A 6,351-nucleotide genomic window follows, 5' to 3' on the forward strand; every position below is an offset into this window, starting at 1 on the left:
CGGCGTTCTTTACACGATGTTAGGTATCAGATTGTTTCGACATATGGTCTTCCCGCGCAGATATTCGAATAGGGAGAGAGTGGTGTTGTGATTGCGTGAGTGGAGTAGGATAGAACTGGGCTGTGATGACGACGAGAGATGTCGGTATTATAAAGAGTGAAGGACCGGTTGAACGCGGCCGAGGAAGCGTGGACTGCGAACTACGAGAAAGACGTGACCTTGACGAGCGACAGAGGATTGTTTGTAACAATAGTATTCTTTTATGACACAAATGCTATTTACGTACTTTTTTCTTGGATTATTTATACGTTAATTTATATACATACAAATACTTTCCTGGGATTGCGGACTACTGGCAGCCAAAATTTGATTCGTTTGTTCAGTGTTTTGCTTAAGAACGAGGCAGATATAAAGGCCATGTCAATTTCTGGCCACTTACTGGCAGGAGGGAGAGGCTGGACAAATCTGGAACGGGGAAGGAATGCGGGTGTACAGGAAGCAGCAATAATGACTAAAGACTTTACAGTCAAAGCTGAGGGTCAGGTGAAGTCACTTACTGGACTATGAGCGGCTAAGATTTGTGTGTGTGACTAAAGTTGGTTAGTGTTGATTTGGGTAATGAATGCAATGCATGACATTGTCTAACTGTTAGTGGGAAACTATACGATTTAACTGTAAGTGCGTACTAAATCATTTCTTAGATGTGTTTCTGTATTTATGCAAATTAATTAGTTAACTGTTCTTTTTTTTCAATTTTTTAAGCAAGAGAGGGCATTGACTGGCATTCCTAATGTCGCTGAATGGCATGGAAGCTGATAGGTCAAGTGGACGTTGTGATGAAACTAACCTATAACAGGAGTTAATTTTAGAGTCATTAAACGATGGGTGCGATGTCGGGCGCATTGCTTGGAATTATTATAGATGTATATGTATGTAATGAAATAATAGACGTAATAATTTGAGTGAGGCGATGATTATATGATAAAAATTCATTAAAAGCTTTTTACAAGTACTAGTCGATGCCCGTTAGGTGGTCAGAACTTATCACACTAAGATAAAAAAAAAAGCAAAGAAAGAACTCTAATATTGCCTATGCAACTTCGTTCATTATGCTGTAAGAATGTCGACAGTTTGGAGAGATCGTTAGCGCGTGCGGAAACCTATAGCGGACACACACGAGACGAAATTTCCCAATTTATAGTCAGGATGTAAAGAAGTCTAAGCATGTGTTAGAAATCTGCCTGCATTGACAACTTTTATGAATAAACAACATATGTTAGTTTTTGATGAATTGCTTAACGGTTTTGTGCACATTTTGGAGAGTAAATTATTTAGAGTAATATTCGAAAGTATGATTAACAACAATGTGTTGATTAGTACATCATATACAGTGCCTGTAATCCTTTTAAACCCATTTTCCTATCTTTAAATAAAGAAAAATTTCAGAAATAATACAATAAAATGTCTCGTAGTTGCTGTTTTTCAATATTCTGATCATGTAACTTTAGTAGATCCATTTGTAGTTGCTGTTGCATACCAAGTGGGATTAGTTGAGAACTAATCTAAGAAAGCCATTTGAGGTTTTATGATAGTGTGAACATTGGAGGCGTCTGCAGTCGTCGTGCTCTACCTAAACCCATTGTCACCGCGTGCTTCTTTATTAAAGCCCATGCGCGACGGCGGGTTCTTATTCATAATTAGTACCTTGTGAAGGAATGACCCAGCTCGAGGATATAAAATACAGCCACTGATAGACAACTGAACGCAGGAATTTAGATAATACACGCATGAATAATATTTATTAATAACTCCCCTCCAATCACCGCACGATACAATCCTGACACCACATTGGTTACAAATTCTTCATTTTAGTAAACTACCTGACGCTTGCCTACAAGCGCTGTCTCTACCTTCGTTAACATTACCACTCGCTTAATCTGTTGCATCCCGACAACGGAAATATAACCGCGGTATGACAAACTCCTTAACTCCGCGACACATATACTTATAACCACGTTAACCTACATTCCCTAACCGCATTACTGTAATGCCGCGATCATTCTCACTCGCAGTATCAACGATCTAAACTATCAACGTTTCTAACTATCATACAAAGAAGTAACCATATTTACGTGAACGCCATCTGGTCGGAGGAGTCTGTTCAGCTTTGTCTTGACTGGTCCCAGCACACTATATCTCTTCTCTCTTAAATCTCTGCTTATTTATCTTACCCAGCGTCCGCGCGTGACCTCTGCTTTTCGGTCAAAGGGTGTACCTGCTTTCTCCCCCCTTGACTATTATTACCCTTCCTTTATTTCTCTTCCACTACAGTAAAAACCCGCGTATAAGAACATAGATTTTAAGAACATGTTAGGCTAAAATTTCCCATTTAGACCCCTTTACATAAGAACCTGTTTTAGGCTGAGATTTTAAAGTAGGTTCTTAATTTTCCATGCAGATGAAGACTTAAAAAGAAACACAGGTAAAATAAAACAGACGAGCTCAACAATATTGATGCAATAACAATGCCAATGCCAATGCCAATGCCAATGCTCAACAATAACAATGCCAGCACCCTGGCATTGTTATTGAGACACAGTACTGCATTATTTACATATACAGTAAAAACCCGCATAAAAGAACACGTCGATTAAGAACACTGCGATTAGGCTGAAATGCGGTCAAAAAATTGCATATACATAAGAACACATTCAGCCTGAAAATACATGTATTTGTATTGACATCTCAACCATAAAAAAACAAACATGTGCAACAACTAAACTCTCCATATAACACCTTACACAGTTCAGGTAGGTTTCAGCTAACTAGTACATATTAAAAGGAGAAACAATTAAGAACCTATTTAAGAACCTTTTGAGCCTAATTTTTCAGTAAGCACCATTTATATAAGAACATGTTGAGGCTAACTTGGAAAAATCTATGTTCTTATACGCGGGTTTTTACTGTAGGTCAGTCGTGCCATGTCCGTACGCTCCGGCTGACCAGCGGTCTATTATATAACAGTTGTCCATTCCCGCTCGCATCCTCCTAGGTTACACCATGACGGTGTTTGTGCAATCGCTACGCACCCCTGAAAACGGTGCTTCGTTTCCAGTGGACGGGTTAATTGCTACCACACGGTCTAGTCCAGTTCGGACCAGTAGCAGATAGGGTTGAGCAGCACACACGCACTCTGCATCTACACGAATGAGTTTGAGTGAATTTGAGAGCAGAGGCAGGGCCAAATATCATGTAGGGCTCGGCTCTGCAATGACGTCTTGTGATAGAGAAAGGTCAGTATTTTTGGTGTTGTGCCACAGTAGAGGGCGTCTATAGGCAGCAGGCCTGAATAAGCACTACACAGAAATTAATTAAAAATACTCGGCGAGTTTCGAATTCTTGCTCCATGATGTCAGGTCACTAAATATGGCATCAAAAACAGTGGCTACGTTTGTCGATGTCATCTCGACCGCGTCCACTAGCGAGCAGATGAGAGCGTACTGGGCCTTAAAAAATAATGCTATAGATCTGGTCGGCTAGTACTGAACACGTAAAATTCACTCGCGCGACTGACGCACCATTCACACATGGAACAGGCCATTTCAGGCGTAATGAGGACGTTGGAAAACTCTATAGAACAGACATTTATCCCTAAGCGATCAGCACTAGCATTTAAGCAATCAGCACTAACTTCTAAGCAATCAGCACTAGCATTTAAGCAATCAGCACAAAAGGTAGACGTAACCCGGGGACGTAACGTACTCGACGGGGCATTTAGACAGGTCAAAAATCACGGGGTTATTCAAGCACGAGAAGTTGATGTTTGTCGGGTCGACCTCGGGCTTACCCGGGTAACCGTACGTTGCCGTAAACGCAGAATTTATATGCCCCGGCGGACATTCGACAGATACGCTGTCGCCCTCGCAGCCTCTAAGTGAGAATTCTTTCCCTGGAACGTATAAGGTGCGGTATATAGTTTAATTGCAGTGCACAGTGAGAACCCTGGAATGCGTACGATTTCAATATTATAGTGTTTGTTTGTTGTTGTGTTTGTCACGTAAAGTGAGACGCATGATATAGCTAGTGTGGAGATTTCGGGGGTGTATAACTCACAGAAGCAGTAGACTAGATCAGGATGGATAGATTGAACTCACAGTATAGATGGAATAGCCATATATTGACTAAAGAGAAGATCAAATATAGACCGCACATAGAAAGCGCGCACGTCCATGGGCGCAGCCATCTTGGATCATGCAGAGAGGTCAGGAAAAACAAGGCGTGGATGCGCGAAAAGCGATAACACAATCATTGTATATAACATCATAATCATCACTGTACGTCTTCCGGGTCATTGTATTCATCGTCTGGATCGTATGCCCGTAACCAGACATAATACCTCTAACAAAGAGCCCTGTTTGTTTGAAAATGGATCGAACCCCTCAGGCATGTACTCTTCGTAGTCGTCATGCCTGTTCACCATCCACCAGGTGTCGTTTAACTTGATCCCTAGTGGCGGCAGTGGGATTGCCCCCCAAATAATTATTACCGCTGTCAAACTGGGCGGTTGTGGCAGGTTCTTGAAATCTGGCACGCGTGAAAGATAGATGGCTGGCCCTACGAGACCTCGGTAGATAAACCAGCCTACTATGTGCACGTACTGTGCCAGGGTCAGGCGTCTGATTGCCTCCCCGCATTGACCGAACAACGTGACGTACTTTTCCGGACCGTGTTCTCCTTCCTGGTCTATGATCAGCTCCACGAGGGGGACATTGGCGGGGTACTCGTCGTCCCCTCGGTGGCGCATCTCGTCGTGGCAGTGGGCTGCGCGGTCCCTCTCCTCCTCCGTCCAAGTAAAGGTGAGCCAGGAGTCTTCCGGGAGGTGGAGGTATGCGGGAGGTATCTCCAGTCAATTCTCCCAATACTGCCATTGTAGGTGGGCCGGTGGCGGAACGTAGACGTGCGGCACGCCATCTTCCCAGTCGCCGAAATCAGCGGCGGCGTCACAGTCGCTGAAATTGATGACATCCGTGAGGGCTTCCCAGTCCTGGCCGGCCTCCTGCTCGTCCTCGTCGACGAACTTGAGATCCTGCTCGTCTTGAGCTTGGCTGAGCCAGTGGCCCTGTAGCGCGGCTGCTGCGCTGTCCGGTTCCGGTTCAGGAAACCCGGTGCTGTGTGTGCCGTAAATCCCCTCCATCGTGTAGGTGACTTCTCTCAGTGGCATCTTCGTCGCTGTCGTTTCCGTTGTGAGTTCTGGAATACTTTGAAGGTCTTATCATGAGAACATCTTTGCTATTTTTCCCGATGAATTATCGCGTCTCGGCATGACTGATCTGCTATGGCGTTATTACTGGCTATCTCATGATGTAGTCGCCTCTATATAGGCCCACTGCAGTACTATGGCATCGTTAACTATCGCCGCGAGGCAGGAGTCGTGAAATAGTCATTATCGGTCCATTGTTATCACATAGTGCAAGTTATTATATATCGTCTCGCGATTGGGTGAAAAGGTGGGTGCGTCGAAAGGATCTGTTTGGTTTGGCGAGACCTGGCATGGGGGTGGGGTGGTAGAGAGTGAACGTAAGGGTATTTCGACCATTTTGGGTTCGGTGTCTATGGGTGTGGGGTAACGCCGAACTGGTGCTCGCTGTAATCCCCCGCCCGTTCTGAACGACACAGGGATAGCGGGACGGAAACGCTGCCATAAACCCTTCTTATAACACCGGAAATAGAAAACTAGTGCAATTTCTGCGACAATTATTATCCTTAAGCTGCGGAGTCGTGGGTTTTGACATGATAATTCAATCTATCCCAATGATCAAACGCAGCACCCTGAGATGATATCTGCTTACCCCGTCCAACCGCTGCTACGAGATCGTTAAATAAAACATCTAAATCTGTATCCTTATATAGGCAGGGCCGTATCCAGAGGTTGGGCAGAGGGGGTTACAAAATGGCGATGCGAAGCTTCGCCCCGAGCCGCGAAGCGGTGAATGGGGGGAGAGTCCGGCCAATTTTTTTTTTTTAACATGCTTAGATGCTATTTCCTGGCATCTAGTTCACTTCAATTGTTTGTTGAATTCATACAAAAGACAGTGTATATCACCATAACAATATTAACATCAATAAAATAAAATGAGATTTGTAACAAACTCGTCTCTGGTGTTGGGAATTATGACTAATTATCTCCGTGGTGTGATCCATCCAATCTAGATACTAGGATAATGAGCTGAAATTATAATGTTAACTAAAACTGTTACAGTAGTAGAGTGTTTCAGTAGTTTACAAACCATCAATGAGTCTTTATCTTAAAAAAAGTTATAATTACATTTTAATGGTTACACAAAAAATTTA

The 6,351-nt window shown here is 43.4% G+C and overlaps 1 long non-coding RNA gene across 1 annotated transcript; it reads left to right on the forward strand.

The window, feature by feature from the left end:
• The first annotated feature begins 694 nt into the window (after nucleotides 1–694).
• On the forward strand, nucleotides 695–6,079 carry LOC106808806. The gene is made up of 3 exons (XR_001393813.1): nucleotides 695–705; nucleotides 2,594–2,598; nucleotides 5,911–6,079. It is a non-coding gene; the product is annotated as an uncharacterized LOC106808806 (long non-coding RNA).
• The last annotated feature ends 272 nt before the right edge of the window (nucleotides 6,080–6,351 follow it).

This window comes from Priapulus caudatus, unplaced genomic scaffold (assembly GCF_000485595.1).
Source record: "Priapulus caudatus unplaced genomic scaffold, Priapulus_caudatus-5.0.1 Scaffold306, whole genome shotgun sequence".
NCBI lineage: Eukaryota > Metazoa > Priapulida > Priapulimorpha > Priapulimorphida > Priapulidae > Priapulus > Priapulus caudatus.